This window comes from Myiozetetes cayanensis, unplaced genomic scaffold, assembly GCF_022539395.1.
Source record: "Myiozetetes cayanensis isolate MyiCay16 unplaced genomic scaffold, myiCay2020 scf2-11, whole genome shotgun sequence".
In the NCBI taxonomy this organism is placed as follows: domain Eukaryota; kingdom Metazoa; phylum Chordata; class Aves; order Passeriformes; family Tyrannidae; genus Myiozetetes; species Myiozetetes cayanensis.
In genome coordinates this window covers 24,736,464-24,755,270 of record NW_026087411.1, presented here as the reverse complement: position 1 = coordinate 24,755,270, position 18,807 = coordinate 24,736,464, and the positions used below count along the sequence as shown (strand labels likewise).

The window sequence follows — 18,807 nt, the reverse complement described above, 5'->3', positions numbered from 1 at the left end:
TCTTCCCTGCACACTTGGAACTAGGCAGCATTTCACCATCTCCCAGCCTGCCCAGGGCTCACATTATTTCTTTACTCTCTTCCTTGTCTGTAGCAAACACCTGAGTTGTTCTTGCTTTTCCCCAAAAAGCAACGACTCCATTTTCAAAGAGATGAGGGCTTAGCCCTCATTGGTCCCAACAGGCTCTGCTGTCCTTCGATAGCTGCCAGCTGCTCCTGCGGGCCCACAGAAGCATCCCCTCACCTCCTGGCTGCCTTTGGACCTTCTTGGAATCAAGAGATAAACTTGATCGCCCTTCTCCCCAGACAACCCTCAGGATTATTCATTGACTCTATCAATGAAAGCCTTGATTTTCAGCATCCACAGCGAGATCATGGCTCTTCAAGAGGCTCTTCTTTCTTTTCAAGCCCTTTAGAAGGGGTGCATTTGACAAGATATGTCAATATTTTGCAATAAACGGATACAGTCAGCCTTTCCTATAATTTGAGCAGTGAATGAGAGAGCTTTTCTGAATTTTAGGCCCTGTTCTCTCCCTTTCACTTTAACTAAAGCCATGGAAAAACTTCCAGACCGATGACTTGAAACGGATTTCTAGTGGACATGTTTTTAAATCCAAGCCTTTTGCACTTTGGCAATGCACTGTCATTTTCACTTAATTTTCCTGACAACCTGCCAATAAAGCCAAAAGTCTGTTTAGCAAAAGTGAATTAAAGTGCACCTTTCTCATCTGAAGAAATAACATCTGCTGTTCTAAAGATAACTTGTTATTTCTCATGGAAACAAGATATTAAATATCTGAGTCTTGTTTGTTGTCATCAAAACCTGGAAAAATAACAACTAAGTAGCTTATTTGGAAAAAAGTTTGGTTTTGAAGCTTATGCTTTAAGAAAATTGAGATACTGCCCTCCCTGCTCAGCTTGTCACAGAAGTTTTGATTTTGAGTCTTTAAGCAATTCCAGTATTAAACATGATGAATTTGATTCCAAGTGTAAGAAAGTTCCTTTATCCTGTGAGTAATTCAGCTGCTCTCTGGTAGAGAGCTTTGCTGATTTCAAAGTTCTCTGTTTCATAAACAAGCTCATCACTTTTCTGTGGAAAATCATCACCTTACAAACAGATCTTGCAAGGATTACCTGCCAACTGAATCATATCCCAAAATAAAAATTACAATGGTTTAGGGGATACATTTTTTAAAATCCATTAAGTTAAACTAGAAGAAAATCCTTACAATCTAAATCAGTGGAGATTTAGTGGAAGTCTGTGAATTTAGTTGGAAAGTATTTTTTTAAGCATTTGGCAGATTAAATTTCTCAATATCAACAAACCTCTAATGTCATTTAAGTCCTGGAAATAGGGTTTATATTTCTTATGGAAGAATAAAACTTTCTCCCAAGCACCGTATTTCATTCTTTGTCAAACTGGTGTCTTATGCAGTACTGAGTAGATAACAAGGCATGCATTTAATACATAAAAATCAGAGTCATGAGACACTGAAAGTTAATTATTATGTAGCAGAGTTTAAGGGTCAGGATTAGCAGGCTAAGATTACTTGTCAGTAGGAGTAAAAAGACCAGGGAAGAAGAGGTCCATCACAGTAAGGTAATAAAAGAGGGCATTAAAAAGACATTTGTGGAGACTATGCTTCCATTACTTTTTGTTTGGTTTCAGGTTTGTTCTGTTGCTGGTTTTGTGTTTTCCTGGGGGGGATGTGGGTGGGGTGGTGTAATATTTTTGGTGGTTGTTGTTTTTTAAAGTAAAAATATGCATTTGAAAATTGGTCCTAGATATCTAAATATCAGAGGAAGTTATCTGATTTTGAACTTTAAGCTTTACTTTTTAACTTTTGCTCTTTAACTTGAAAGCTTTAACTTAGCATACTTTTCTTTTTCTGGCATTGGTGAAGCACACTTTCCCTCTCATATTTCCATTCCAGCCTTGTGCTATGAAAGGAAAAACTTTATGGAAAGAACATAGTGCCTCGATTGTCCCTATATAATACAAATTAAAAAAAAATGGAACAAGCTGAGCAGCACTTGGGACTAGATATGTACTAAATACACGTTACAATGAGAAACAGACTGTACCAACTACAGTCTGAAGTGATGTATCATTTTCAGATATATTCCATTTCCATGTCACTTTAGCAGCATTTATTATATGAATTGCTAAAAATTAGATTTGGCTGGCAAAGAAAAAACTACAGAAGAAAGGTATTTGTCTTGGCTTATCCTGAAACCTTCAGCTGTTTGTATTCAGGGAGTAGAACTATTTAACGTGGGCCTGGTCCTCAGGACTCTCCTCAGTTTTATACTCACTCCCTACTCTGGAAAACTTTCCAGCTGACTTTTGCTAAATTTTAAATTTAACTGAGAACCAGTAGAGAAAACTCTTCTGCACATGATTGCTGCTAGTACTCAACCTCTTTAAAGTCAATAAGAATATTTACTTGAATTGTCTTAACTGTTCTTTGTAAACATGAACAAAATTATTAACTGTGAGGTCAAGAACCTTTGATAATTTATCAAGGAGGAAAAATCCTTCATAGACAATTAAAAATCCTAAAAAAAAAAAAAAAAAAAAAAATCTTTTCTCCTTCACCCCCAAAACAAATAAAATGTAACTGGCTATGTACTGGATACTTAAAATGACTCTCATGGTATCCTGAAGTTGAACAGGACCAGTAACAGCCTTAAAAATAAACCTGCCTTGCAAATCTGAGATATGTAGAATTTCTGTGATTTGTTCTCTAAAGTGCACATATGCTGCTATTCCTATTCCTAGCCTTTGTGGTTAGATTACCATTGGCCAAGTTTCCAAAATAAAATATGAAGTTCCTACAACAGACAAAAGCGTCTGGTAACACAGTCCAGTATAGAGAGATTAGACTAGTCAGTAAATAAAATAATACATTACTTATTAGTTACAGGATGGGTGAAGCCAAGCCCAGGAGGTGGGTAGGATCAGCCCACTGCTGCCAGACACTGTTAAGCCAGCACAGAGCTCTAAGTAGGGCAACAGCAACTGAAATCAAAGGTTCACAAATTGGCAGGACACATTCTTTTGTTGCACAGTCACCGGTTTTTGAAGGGTGAAATCCAAGCTGTGTTGAAGTCACCAGGAAAAGTCTCTGTGAGCCAAGACTTCACCTTAATAGAAAGTAATTAACCTCACTATTCCTGCCAAGAGTTTGGGTCTGTGAGCATCAACCCATTAAGCCCTGAAACTCGCCTGTACTACAAAAGCAGTCATTGCAAAAATGTGCGGAGCGCGGCAGGAAGAAAGGTTGCCCTGGAGATGTTTGGACACTGTGGTGGTTGCAGGATTATATAGGAGAACATCTCGTTTTCCAAGCCAATATCAATGATAATCAACAGTGATGTGAAAAGAGATGATGAAAAATTACATGAATGGCATTTCTAATATAGTATTTGGATGTAGGCAAAAATTCCAGCTTCCAACATCTCTGTATACAGTATGGAAAGCAGCCCAAATCAGTGTCCTTGGATCTGAGCATGGGCTTGGAACTTGTGCCCGTATTTTAGGCACCCAATTTCTCCCCTGCCCCTTACATCTCTTCCTTAGCTGGTGGAAAAAAATGGTAAAAGGTAACTTATCATACTGAACATTGTGTTTATTTTAAGATCATGCTTCTCTTTGTTAGGACAGTAGACCTTTCAACTTTCATATGCATAAACCAGAGGTGTACTGGAACTTCTCCCACAGCATCCACTGACAAAGATATCATTGAGCATTCCTATACACTGTTCCTCATTGCAAAGACTTCTTTATACTGAACCAGATTAGAGTAATTAAAATGAGTAAGGAAATTAATTTCGGAAGGAAGAGCTTTTGACTTGCATTACCATGGGAAAGACCAAAATCAAGCAGTTTGAAAATGGTAAGTGTTCTAAAGCATGAAAGATGTTAGCTCTGTCACTGAACAATATCTTCCAATGGAGTGGTCTGAAGTCTTTGGATGGAGAGGTAGCAGTGCCATTTTGAAAATATGGTGATTTTTACCTCTAACTTTACAGAAAACTTTGCCAATTCCTGTCAGATGAACATCTGGCCAAAGAAGTGCTGATTACCATAGCTGACTGTCTCTCGAGTTGAACGGGAACACACATGTCCAGCTTCCAGAAAATGTCCTTTCTCCTCCTCTCCCAGCAAAACCCACCACTTCTCCATCAGGCCCATGTGACACTGGCATTCATCCAGCTTCCTCATGTCAGTGCAACTATGTAGCGTTGCATTTCAGTGCAAACATCAGGTTGCTGTTTGTCTTAGAAACACTCTGCTCAAGGGCACTACGAAATCTGAACTCCTGTGATACATGCTGGATCACAAAAACCAAGAGAAAGTACACAGAAGCACTAGAGAAAGCATTTGTGATTCACTGAAATCACTTTTCAAAGGAGTTCACAGACAGGCTCTGGCCACTCAGAGGAGACAGCAAAGCTTTCTCCCCTTCCCCCTTCCTTTACCACCAGAAAAGTAAACAGTAGCCAACCAAAGTAAACCTTAAAAAAATTAAAATAATTACCAACTTTAAAAGACAATCACTACTGAAATACTAAAAATCCACCTCAAAGTCCAACAAATCTCTGCTGAACAGAATTTTAACCCTGAGGACACTAACGTGTGAAAAGTTCAAAGGACTGCAGCAGGGATTTTGCCAGTAAGGCAGACAGGATATAAGTAAGTACAAGCACAGAGAGCAGACACCTGTTACAGTGGGGACTTTAGTGTAGTTCTGGTTTTGCAATCACAGTTACTGTTGTGAAAGCACAGACTTCTTTGGGCCCTGTATTAGGATGAGAAGCAATGTTCTCCAAAGTCAGTAATGTCTGAGACCATACTGGAAGACCTGAAGTTGGCACCAGATTCATGTTATCAGCATTATCATGAGTATTTTTAACTCCTAAAGTTTTCCTTAGTTCAGAAAAACAACCTACAAATTGTTTTCTCTCAAGAGGATTTGCTGAAGTGTTTTAATTCTTGTTCAAAAAGTATTTTATGCTAGGATTCAGTGACTAGAAGTGATAAACTTTCATAAAAGACTTTTTCTGGTACAATAACTACAGATTATACAGTACACAGTCAAACGAACATTACTGAAATTGGCCTGATACAAGATACCCAGAGTGTATGTTTGCAGACTTGTTGGCTCTGATTGTAAACGAGCTTGTCTTCCATTTTAACTACAGTTCATTTCCAGGGAGAAATTTCTACTGTTTTAAAACCAGTCTGTACATGTTGTACCTAAAAGCAAATGAAGAACATGTAGAGAAGGGAAGTAGCACGTGTATATTTCCAGAGAAAACAGCCATTTCAGCAGAAAACACTGCCTGACAGTAAATACTTGACCGTAAGCATCCTGGCAGCAGAGATGTTGCCTGGCATGGTAATGTATCTCAGAAAAATTAACCTGATTGATAAAAACTAAACTAAGAATCTTTTTTTTTTTTTTTTTTTTTTTTTTGTGTGTGGTTACAGGTAGGGTCAGAGAACGTAAAACCTTCTTGGATTAAAAAATATTTAAAAAATTTAAGCAAGCAGAACTACATATTGTCACATGTCTTTGAGATAATATAAAAAAAAATCTTCTAAAACACTTTCTATATGATTTTGCATGAGCATGTAATACTGTCCTAGTGTTTGTGGGTCACTCATATCAGGCTTGCAATATCCCAGTTCCACCTGTTTTATAACTTACTATCACTTCTTTTATCCATAACAAGGGTGCAACGCCTACCTGAGACTTGATCTGCTCCATTCTGTCTTTGATGTTTCTCACTCTGAGCCAGGGGTCACAGTGCTGGCAGACATGCCATGGGGTATGAATGATTTAAAGCAACAGGTGAAAGTCTTTAAATGAGTGTATTTACTACCACCTTTCAAGGACGTTGTATCAGCTATGCTTGATCATATTCCATGTGTTCTCAGATGCACTTTCCATTGTGTTGCTCTTTAGTGGTGCGGTCACATTTCATGTAAGTTTGCTATTCTGTGAATTTCACATGTTCATCTTGTAAAACTAGACTAGTGTGGATGGTTAATCTCCTGGACTTTCATCACTCAATAAGGGACAGATGCACCTCAGAGTTAAGCAAACTAATATTTCATACATTTCCCATGAAAATGCTTCTGCCTGCATCTCATTTACTTGCACTTTCTGTCTTTAACATTCACCTTTGCTGCCTCCTCTCGCTGCAAGAGTCTGAAAAGGCTCCTGTGCCCTAAACAACTTGTCAGTTTTTTAATCTTACTTCCTTCACATATTTTTCTTTAAAAATGCTTCTTCTATAGCTATTTTATTCCACAACACTTTGAAGGTTTATCACCCCCTGAGGCATGGCACGACCTTTAGGTAGAATTCCAGCATCAAGCTCTAATCAGACACTCCTCTTCTGCACAACTGCAGATTAGAAGAATCCCCACTCTTACCTTCAACTGCTTCCTGAGATATCATATGTGCATGACAGCTGTAGTGGTTGCAGAACTCATCATGAAAAAAAAAAATTATGTCAAAAAAATTAAATACAAAAACTGTGAAGTCTCCTAATGCAAGGAAAAAGATACTGAGGAGTATAAAGCGGAAAGAGGTAATCTATAAATATTTTTCTGTTCATTCAAATAACACACACAAAAGCAACTGTGAGAACATACACCTCTATTCTCAGGGTATCAGTACTGAAATTTTGTGAATTAAGCAAGGAAAGCAAATTGTTTCCCTTTCCTCTTGCTTTGCTTTCATTTATCTCATAGTAACACTAATGTACTTATCATGAAAAGTAAAGACTAAATAAAAATTATTCCTAGATTACAGACAGTCAGGCAGGATTTCCTTGCTAGACAACATATTTACTGTACACAGAACAGCAAGATTGGTTCCTAATGCTGATAATAGAAGGCAGTGCTGATAAAAGGGTATAGAACAGATCAGGAATTAGGAGCAGTTAGTTCTAATCCAGGCTAAACCACTGTTTAGTCATGATGCTGACCAGAATATTACAAAACTCAATGCCTTTCTTCCTGCTACAACGTGTTTCTACTGTGTAGCTGTAATGCTGCAAATATTTCTTTAGTAGTTACAGCAGCCTCAAAAAAAGTTGAGTGGATCACTCAAATGTACCCTGGAATTCCTGGCAGCATCCTGTAGCACATCAAGAATGTAGCATTTTCAGATGCTTAAATATACCTGAATTACATTTAAAATAAAGATTGTTAATAAAAATATAAATAACTAAAAGCTGCAGAAATTAAACACACACACTCAGCTTCAGACTCCATTTGCAGATTGATAATGATCAGCACCTATAAATCCTCATGGGCAGTGAAACGTTGGAAGGGAGAGAGAATGTTTTCAACAATAGCTGATGTCTGCATCAGCAACAAAAACAGTCTCTGAGCACTGGCATCAAGGAGCATTTGATGTGAACAAAGTGACATCTTGTTTCATCAAAGGTTAATGAGTACAGCAGCTCTGTCAGCAATACATTAAGACAGCAGTGTCACTGTTCGTCATACTTGGTGAGTTCGAGGCAGACTGCAAGCATCGCCATTTGTGGATTTGTCGGGGTTTCTTTTCTCTCCTGGTTCAGTAAGTTTAATGTGACAAGTTTGTATTTCCCCATAAGCAACCCTTCATGCTGTTTTTCCTGCAGACTGAAAGTGCTTTTGTAAGCCTGGTACTTGTGCTGACTGGAAAACTAGAGTAATTTCTCAGTAAACTTAGTTAAACTAGAAAGTATTATAGAAGATGTAACAAAACATTGTAACATCATTAACCTTTTGTTTTACAGCTTTCTGATAAAAACTATTTGATAGATTTTTTTTTTTTTTTAGAAAATGAAATATTGTTGAGGTACAGACTTTCTTTTCAAGCAAATATTTTTATATAAAACTCACAGTTTAGATAGTTATCCATAATTGTTCATTAAAATAAGTGGAAAAGTATAAAGCAGTATGAATAGGGAGAAAAAAAAAACCACAACACAACAACCCAGCAGCAGTGAGTTTCTGTATAGCCAAAGTTCAGCACTATGCACAAATTCTGCTGCTAGATCCAGAGCCACTGGGCTCAAAGATATTACAATTGACTTCTGGGCTGGTAGTGTTTTCTGTGAGTATCTCAGGAAATTATTATGTGGCTGAACAAGCCCCTGACTCCAGCACAGATTAAATAAGGACTGCATGGATGAGTAAAGGTTTGGGATCTGGACCTTAGATGCAAGAGTACTTGTCAAATTCTGTCATCCCAGTTTGTAACAAACAGCAACTCATTTCCCTAATGGGCAATACCTTGCCTTTCTCTAACTGTGGACATGACATGGATCATACTTCTTCACTACACATGGCATCAGCTTCCAGTATCCATGACTGAAGCCAAGGATGAGAAGAATCTTTCTGCCTGGGAGCTGCCCAGATGAGGTAAAAGTATCTGTAGCCTTTAGCAAGATAGCAGTGTTATGTGATATTTACTATGTTACCATTCTATGAGTTATGCTCATACTGTTGCTGAAAGGGCTTCTGAGTCCTGACGCTAGTTGTGACTATTTTCAAGGGCTTTGTTTCTCTCTTCTCCAAGGGCTGAATGACTCATTTGGGACAGTATTTCTATTAGCATGTTTGTCTTACACAAGCCAAACTTTCAGCTCTGTCAGTCTCAAGCTAGACAAAACTTAACAGCTTTGTGCACAGAGGGCTTATTTACATCATTGCATATCTGTGTTTTACAGGGCAACCTGTACTTTTACAGAACAATCACAGAAAAAGTGGTTCAAATGGAGGTCAGGAGGCCTTGTAGCTCTTAAAAGGTGTAAGACCAGGTGTTCTTACATAGTTCCAGCCAGGTACTTGCATAATCCTGTTGTAAAACCATTTAATGACAGAGGTCCCACCTAATCCATTCAACCTTTGCATTAGAAAGCTTCCCTCTCCTCCATAAAATAACTACCTTCCCTCTTTCTCCGTGCTAAGGCTTGACTTTGTCACCATGAACAAGAAAATCAGACTGTTCTTCTCCTTTCTGTAACTCCTTTTAAGGCTAACCATATATTCTTTTGTCTTCTCTGGATAGCTCAATGCCGCATGGAACCAGAAGTCCTGTACATAACTTCCACCCATTTCCTCTGTAGCAAGCAGTTTTACTGAATCAGACTATGCAGTGATGAAGATTGTAGTTTGTTTCTCACCTGTTGTATTCATGCACAAAGCAGTCCCATATGTGTAAATCTTATTCTTTCACTTTTTGGCTAGCATTCCATCCCATTTGGTAAGGATAAAGATAGCTTTGAGTTTGGAGATACTATTTTGGCAAGTCCATTCTATGGTTTTCAAAGCAAAAGTAATGAAAGCAGGCATGACTTTTGCCCTGGTTTCCCAAAGATATGAGACCTACACAATCATGTTACACAAGACTTTTTTGTCCACCCATCCCACCCCCATAGCAACTTCTGGCCCTATAGGTCAATGTCAGCCTGATTTGACAGGAATGAAGAGTTCAAAGACTGTGTTACTGCAAGATTTGTGGGGAAGGGGAGAAAAAAAATGAGGCAACCAACCAAGAACAAGAGAGTATGAAGCAGAATAAGGAGACAACATATCAGACATTCACAATCCTTTTTTAAGAGAGACTCACAAGCATCTGATTTTCAGGACAAGTTTCACCTGAAGAGCTGGAGTAGCCTAGAGCACATATCGGGCTTCCTGGTTCCAGAACCCCTGAATCCATTTGCATCAACATTGAAAATAAGTTTGAAAATAAGATATTAAATTCTCAGTGAATAGGGTTATTATTTCTGTGAAAGTCCTTTCATCAGCAGATCTAAAGCATGTGACAAAAGAAGGCCTTGAAGTGTTATCTCTGCTTTATGAATGAGGGGCGATGCAACTTGCTTGAGGTCAATAGATCAATGGAGAACCCAGGTGTCCCTCAAGCAGTTGTTCATGCTGCTTCAGGCACACCTCAAATAGAATTAAGTAACTTTGATTTTGTTATCCTATTTTTTCAACTTATGGACTTGACACTCACATGGGAGAGTGGTCTACTTTTATTTTTACCTGACAGACAAAAAAATCAAGAGAAAATGGCAAACATCAGATTTTTAAAACTTTGTTCAAGTCAGTATCCAAATGCTGAGGCATTTCAACAGAAAAGTTAACTTAATTTTCAGAAGTAACTATTTGTGTCTGAGTTAACGGAGGGAGTTGAAGAATCATCTCCAGTCCCAGATGACTGAGAGAAGAAACTCTTGCTGAATTCTGGGTTGGGTTTACTGCAGTTGTCAGAGAAGCAGTATTTGCTTTCACATAAAAATTGTGTAACCCCTGTGCACTCATAATCCCAGCATATGATCTGCTTACCTTTAAATATATTCTAGGTAATTATGTAGCCTTAACTGTTGTGTTTAGCTATCCTAAATAATTCTGTTCATAATCAATACTCATCCACAATATTTTCCCACTGAAAATAAAGTTTTATGGAGGATCCATGCCCATTTTATCAGAACCTCTTTCATTACTCTAGACAAATCCATTCAATGTCAATGGCCGAGGACAAAACCACAAAGCAGTATTCCCCCTGCTAAATACTACCAACAAAGAATGATTCATATGAAATAAGACTTCCATTTACAATTCCATCTCAATAACTAGATAAATGAGTTACTAAAAGCACTGAATCGCATGATGTGTCTCAGATGTCAGAAAGGGAAAAAAGCTAGCTCTTACCACACAACTGCTTTCAAAATTAAGCTATCCAACAGCCTCCCTCACCATCACAAGTGGTCCTTCTCACGTCTTCTAAGTGCAGATTTGAAGAATTGTAGGAGAATTAAAATTGTAGGAGACGGCCATTGAAGAGAGTTGAGAACAGTAAGTGGTACTTGAGTTTTAAATCTAGTTTCAGATACTTCACTCTGGTCATACCAAAATCTTGATGTGCCAAAATCTTGTACCTTCAGCTACCCAGCTGTAACAGTGCTAACTCAGAGAGTCACTCCCCTGAGCCCCAGTGAAGCAGAAAGCCCTTCCCTTCAAGACAGGTATTCATCCCTGTGACTGGCAGGTCTAGCTGTCCAAGAAGCATCCTGACTATAAGGGATCTGCTGCTATCACAGCCACTCCAGATGTATTATAGGCTTATACGCTTAACTACTTCTGCTTGGATATTTTTGTCTGACTTTTTTGTTCCATTGTAGTTTGGGGCATTGTGTCAGTAAGACAATTTAGCAAATGTATAAATTTCATCATGTAAGTAACTGAGTCATCTTGTACAAAGCAGGGCTTCTACAATGTAGTCTTTTCCTACCTTTAATGAGAAAAGGATTTAAACACGTGCTTATGTCTTCTTTTGACCCGAAAACCTTGTGCTAGTGATAGAAGCAGACGCACTGGCAGCAGCCACCTTCCCAATACTACTGCATCACTGGGACTCACACCTGATCTTGTAAAGTCTTTTAATTCAACTCCTGTGGCCTTTACTAAGGGCATCACTAGTAGTTTTGAAAAGGACACGTTTCTTTTTGAATATTGTGCTCCTGTTTCCTGTTACACACAATTTTTAAACCAGCACACACACAAAGTTTTAAAACCAGGATAAATATAGTAGAAAGAAAAAAAAGGAGAAAAATATGGTTTGTTTTCTGTCAGAGGAGTCTCCACTGTAATGTGATGCCTCCTAAAATTAAAGACATAGACACAGACAGGGAAAAAAATAATAATCTGAAAATGACAGCACAGAACAAGTATCTGCATTAATATGTAGTATACAGAAATGCTCTGATTTCAATAAAGAACATACAGTATTGATTAGTTCTAGGTTGAAAATAATATCAAAAATTCTGTGGGGATTAGAGCAAGGTCTGTGAATATGCACTTACATCGAGGGTGATTTTAGTGAATTTTTTTGTGGGTTAAAATTAATGGAAAGAGAGAAAGAGACCAAGGAACATGAATAGAAACGAAATTATTTAATTAACCCAAATGATTTTGAGATGTTCAGAGCCTAACACTTACTGCTTTCAATGGCTAATTAAGACACTACTTGGGATGCTAAGGATTATGTGTGTGCTTGAATGAAAGTAAGAATTGGGGATTTGTATTACTTCTTTCATCATTTAGGCTGTGGCACTGCAGCCTCATGTGTGCATATCTAAATAGGATGGCTCACATGAGTAAGGTTAGTCATGTGCATGTGTGCTGGCCACAGCCTTCACGAACACAGTAGGGAACTTCTGGGTTGAAGACTTAAGTCTGCACCTTTTGGTTTAAGAGAGGGACTTCCAGGTTGGGAATTGTTACAAATCAAATAATCTGTTAACCAAGTTCAAAGATGGTGTTGCCAAACACTAGGTTATACAAGTTTCCAAATCTGGGCTTCTAATGTACATGATAGATATTCTACACATTTTATTTGCAGGCTTGGGTATCACTCTGGAAATATCTGACATCAGCAAATCAGTATAGTTGCTATCTAAAAGGAGGTTGCACAAGCTACAGAAGGTCTTATGTGAAATCTTCTGCCTACTTTCACAGTGTGAAAGTGTCATGACCAGTTGGAAATTCAACTGATCCACAGATAATATAGAAGTTCCACAAAACTATAACATAAAAGTATACTGCATAAACCATGCATGTAGCACCCACAGCAACAAATCATCCACTAATGTAAATGCACAGCATTTCTACTTGTCTAATAACTGTCCATTTTCCATGTATTTGTGTAATGGAGACTTTCTATAAAATATGAACACTGCTTTGAATCATATAGTCTGGGATTTTACTTTGGAAACCAATCAGCATGTAGCCAGTTACATCATTAACTTATCTGTGAGCTTCCTTCCAGATGTTCAGATGTCAGAAAGCACAATGTAATGCGTTATATACATACATGCTGACTAGACATCACTAGCCTGTATATACACACCCCTAAAATAATGAGTAACTATGTATGATGATATCTTAATATGCCTTCCTAGCAAGTATTTTCATTAGCAGTCTTTTTCTTAGTTCTTTCTCCTTAATTCAAACAGATACAGCTATATCCCATGTCCTCACAAACACTACAAAATTACTAAAGGTAGGATGGCTCCTTAAGTCCACCTCACACTTCCCTAGATTTACTTCTGCATACCACAAATGAACAAAATAACAACAAACCACCAGACAAACAAAACCAAACAAGAAAAGCCCCACAACTCGGTAAAGATTTTAACTGCCAGTTTGAAGTGACAGTACAAGGAAAACAAATTTTGTGTTTACCCCATCGAGATAAACAATAAAGTGTTTGAGTTCTCATTTACCCTGGATTCATCTGTGTTGTATACACCCAAAACAGGTCAGAATGATTTAAACAAACATGACATGAAATAGAGGCTGAAGAGTAAGATTTGGATGTATCCACTGTGCATGTACAAGCTCAACATATTCCTTTCAGATGGATGAATCCTGAATGAGAATAAAAATATGCATGATGAAAATAGAAGAAAGTACAAAGCTAACACAATAGCCTGCAGAAATGCAGAGCGGGTGTTAGCCATCTGAGCTTGCCTTTAGTTCTGCTTGTGACTCTGAATGCTGAATTATATACAGGCACTTGAGATGTCCTACTAATATTACATTTCCATCAGAGTCCTTTCACAATATCCAAGAATAAGTACTATATTTTAGTTCTCTTTGAAATGTTGATGGGATTCTGTGCTTATAAACTGTGTGCAGTGAGGCCAAGGACAGTCTAAGATGGCAATTTTGTTTGTAGGCGTGCTTGAAGGGAAATTGAAATTGGTAAAACTCAGTAACTGCAGTTTCCACAGCATGAATTTGTTCATTCTCATCTCAAAAAGAGTCAGCATCCCCCCAAAAAACACTGATCTTGCACACTCACTGAATGTTCTTTTAGGAATTGTTGAGAGGAGAATTTAGGGCCAAGTTCTTTTTCGCTGCTTATCTTACATACTACTATTGTTCTCTGGGTTTTCCTGTAGTGTTCCTATTTGTCTGTCCGTATTGCCTGCCTCCTGTCATACATTTTCACCATGACTTACTATGGGACAGGATCATCCTGCTTGCACAGAGTTTGGCACAACTGAGTCCTGACCCATGATGAAGTGTCTGAGTGCTGAATATGATAAGAAAGAGTCAGTAACTTCTCGGTGCTATTCCTTTACCATGGGCTGGCTTTGAAATGTCAGGTAAGTCACTTCAGCAGTTCTTCTAAAAATAGGATAAATACCAGCAATTTTAGAGTAATGACAATTCCTTGTTTGATAGTCTGCATTTTAGACCTATAAAATGGCTAGAGAAATCAATTCTTATTAAAAGAATACTTTTCTTTCTCTGTAGATACCAAAGAAAATAAATGCTGACCAGAGGACAGAAGACAGACAGATTATTTAGACAAGACAGACATCTCCAAACAAGCAAGACTTCATGAAATCTGGTCTCAGCTGACTCAGCAACTAATCAAAGAGGTCTTTAAACCATAGGAAATCACCTTTGAAAGTATACAAAGGACAGTGATAAAAAGAGAAGAGGAAGAAGGATTCATAGAACGATTGATGAAATCACAAAACACTCAAGTCCTGGAAAGGTTCTAGGAGTAAATGCTAAAGCAAGCAATTTTCAACCTCTGGAATATAGGAGTGATAAAAAGAGCTAGAAGGAAACACAACAAGTCAGTCCTATTTCCTTCTTTGATGGGTTAATATGTTCAGTAGACAACAGGAGAGCAACAGACATATTTCAGCTTGAATAAGACTTTTGACATGTAGTGCACAACTTTATCAAAATTCATGAAAGAAATAGCTTAAATGTAAACATCAGAGGGTATGTTCACAACTGACTGAAAAACATCTCTTGGTGCTTCGTTGAGGAAACAGTTCCTACAGAGGAACAGATATCTGAAGCATCCTTGAAGTATTCTTCCTGTAAATAATTCTTGTTGAATGAATGTTTTGAAAAATTGAAAAGGAAAGGCAAAAAGTGTGCAGACAGCAATCAAGTAAGGAGATACTGCTAGCAGATTCATGACCTGATCCTGACCTCTAGGACTCTTGACTAGTATGGAAACAGGGGGATATAATAAAGTGATAAAGCACTCCAGAACAAGCATTATGTCCAAAACTAGAAGATGAACTTTGGTAAAAACAACTGTGAAGTATTACACTTAGGAGAAAACAAATCACAGGTGCCAAGATAATCAGCAAGAGAAACACATCATCATCCTTTTCCCTAATGGCAATTTTAAGCAAGTGTGTTAATGGTGACTGCAAATAGGGCACAAGTGAGTTTGGAGATGATCTATGTGCATAGTAATGACTGTCTGTTGGCCACACATAGCTTCAGAGACATGTGCACAGAATACAAAATACCTCCAGCCATTCACACCGAAGTTGGCCCAATGTCAGCAAATTGCTCGAGAAAGCACTTCCCCACACCTGCCTGGCATGAAAGCACAAACTAGAGAAAAATAACCAAGATACCTAGCAGGGCATATAGAAAAAACACTTTTTACAACTATTAAATTCATTCAAGTAAAGGTCCATTTGACACTGTGAGGAGGAAAAAAATTCCACCAAAAAAACTCCACAAAGCAAACTTCCTACACAATTACGTTTTGTTTTCTCTGTTTGGACATTTAATCTGTCATCACAATGTCTTTGAAACCTTGTTTACAATGAAGATAGGTTACAATGGAGCAAAGGAGATAAAATTCGGTGACAGACAAGGTCCAGAATGGATTTTTATAAGCTAAAATCAATTTTATCTAGGAAATCAGTGAAGAATCACTCTGCAAACTAATTCAAACCATACACTTTTTTTTTCCCCAAACACTTCTGAATATTTTGGAATAAAGGGAATATATAATTGGTCATTCATAGAACTAAACTGAAACTACGTTCAGAAGTTACAGTACTCAGAAATTATTTCTTTTGCTGTTTTTCAAACAGTTTGCTAAATTTCCTTCTCAGATATGCATTGCCATGTGGCAGGAGAAAAGCCTAGGCAACATAGGTGGACTGGAAATTTGAACACAGGGCTGCTTGTGAGGCCACATGTGAGAAATACAAGTTACACTATGCTTCGCTTTTGACATCTAACAAACTTGTCTGAGTGAACGTACCTGCCAAAAATTACATTAGTGACAAGGTATCTTGTGTTTGTGCCAACACATTTCCCTTCAAACATGGAAATAGCTTACCCCACGTGTCTGGCCTTCACTAATATCTTGAAAGCCGAGACATATCTACGGCAAATTAATTTGAGTTTTTGCTTTGGATAAAGTGACCAGTCTGCTGACTTGGTGGCATTTGGACCATACAAAATGTGAAAGGTTGAGAGAACTCAGTTTGTCCAGTCTCAAGAAGAGAAGGTGAAGTGAGATATTACGATTTTTTTCATCGATGTAACAGGTGCTTTTAAAGAAGACAGAGGTAAACTTTTGGAGCTGCACAGTGAAAGGAAAGAGGCAAAAGACACAGGCTGCAGCCAAGGAAATTCCAATTAGATATTAGGAATTTTTTTTTCCCCATGAGAGTGGTCACAGGTGCCCAGGTGGGACAAGTACTCTCCATTCTTGGAGATGTTTAAAACCCAACTGGACGCGGCCCTGAGCAGCCCAAGTTATCTTTGTAGCTGGATCTAATTTAAAATTTGGACCTGCTCTAAACATGGCTGTTGGACCAGACAGCCTCCAGAGACCCCTTCCAGGCTGAATTATTCCCCGACAGAGAGAGCTGCTGCGAGGCTGCTCTCTCAGAAAAGTGTTTCACGAGAAACAGGGTCTGATCTTAACAGCATGAACAACGAACAAAGGATCACCTTTAAGATGCTTCTCTCTGGGTCCCATATGCCAATGAGTTATTAAGAAGCATTATTGAGATGAAGATTTACTTCAAAAAGTGTTGTGCGTTCTGTCAATGCACAGAAACATTCTATAGTTTTATTGTCTTAAATGGGAACTGTTCCCTCATGGATGTTTCTTCAGAGGAAACACTTTACAGGAAAAGGAACATGCAGGCCTTGTTTTTTGCCCTTGTACTGGTAGAACAGAGACCACTCTCTTTATGTTTGAACTAGAATATAACAACTCTGAGTTTGTTTTATTTTGTGTGTGTGTGTTTTTAACATCCTTAAAAGCTTCCTAGGGCAAGAATTAAAGACAAGCAAACAAACAGAAAACCCAAACAGGATCTGCACTTCATGTTAGTTTGCATCCAGCATCTGCAATGTGATCTTGACAAAACAAGGGTTTTGTTTAGAATTAGTTTGGATTCTAAACAAACAAGTGAAGAGTTAGAAAATACTCTTAAAGCACATACAAACAACACATTAAATAGGCACCTCACTGGACCAGGAGATCTTGCTCTAATTCCCAGTTCTACATGAATGCTCTAAAGGACCTTGGCCAAGACATTTTGTTTTCCTCTGTCTCACTTCTCCCCCATAAAAATGAAAATAATATCACCTTTTTGCCACTCTTTGCCTTTCTAAATACACAGAACTGATAATCCCATAGGAAAGTAGCTCTGTCCTATTACAGTATGAACTCACTAGCAGTCAAGTTATCAAATAACCTGAAAGTATGACTAACATATGATGAACAGAAACAGAAATAAAAAGAGCAAGTACTCCCTTGCAAATGTACTGTTGATTTTGCTTAATTGAACAGCTGGTGACTCTTGGAGGACCAAGGCTTTTCCCACATCCTTAGGCAGCACTGTCAGTCTGTTGTGCTGTTCAGGTCATGTCCATAACATACAATAAAAGTTTCCCTCCAGGGTAGCCATCCTCCCTCCATAATTTCCCATCTCTCACTGAGATCCAGTTTAGAAATACAGTCCCATAGGATTTGTGTAAGGAACCTGAAGGAATCTAGGCTGGTGGCACTGAAAGTAGACACCCTAACAAGGACAGAGCATGGTCTCACGTGGAGCTGCACAATTAGTTTGTCTCATAAGTTTGCACAGATCTGCAGAGCTGGCTTTGGATTGTATACCAAAATACCACATGCAGATAACACTGCAGAGTGCAAATGTAAGCATTTATATAAATGTGAAAGGCAGAGCAGGTCTCAATGTTGTTTGGTTTCCAGTGCTGTTGAGAACATTCATGCTCAGACCTTATAGTGAGATTCTCCAATCTCCCCTCAAAGCAAGCCTTCTCTTTGCCTGTCTCTGTACATTCCTAGACATTTTATAATCCAAGCTCTGACACACACTATCTGGAGGAAATGGCCACTGAAAGGGCCCTCCTGCCCATGTGTCCTGACTAACGTAAGAGAACAAATCCTTAATTGTTGCTCAAGTGTCCTATGTCAATACAATAAAATCTCTGTCTTCTGTTTTTAAGGTTACATTTGTTTATGATTATAATGTTTATTTCTTGCTGTGAGACTATAACTCTCCATGCTTTCTTCTGTTAAAATACATTTTACCTCCCCCACCCAGTTAATCCTTTTCCCACCCCCCACCCACTTCTCAGTATGTTGCCAGAAGAGGAAAATACTCTTGCACATACGGAAAGTAATATCATGTTTCTTTTTTAGAAGTATTAATAATTGGGTTATAATGGCATGCCTGTGGTGACAACATCTAAACAACAAAAAAAATGTATTTATGTACTTGCTTTACATAACTTTAAGCAACCTAAGCAAAGCCAATGGGAACAGTTGTATAATTTTTATTGGGCTGGGATACTACTGAAAGGACCACAAAGGTCAGAAGACAGAGAGCTCATCCCAGCTCTCCCACTTGCCCTATAATTCTGCTATAAGTCTGTTTTCCTGCTTGTGCCTTCCAACCC

General features: G+C 38.2%; 1 long non-coding RNA gene across 3 annotated transcripts; it reads left to right on the top strand.

The window, feature by feature from the left end:
- Positions 1-1,561: 1,561 nt before the first annotated feature.
- LOC126640339 (uncharacterized) lies at positions 1,562-18,358 on the top strand. Of its 3 annotated transcripts, XR_007628994.1 has the most exons (4): positions 1,562-1,599; positions 8,367-8,433; positions 13,989-14,195; positions 14,347-18,358. It is a non-coding gene; the product is annotated as an uncharacterized LOC126640339 (long non-coding RNA). The 3 variants fall into 3 exon arrangements; XR_007628995.1 differs by lacking the exon at positions 8,367-8,433 and having other exon boundaries at positions 1,571-1,599; XR_007628993.1 differs by lacking the exon at positions 1,562-1,599 and having other exon boundaries at positions 4,849-8,433.
- Positions 18,359-18,807: the final 449 nt, after the last annotated feature.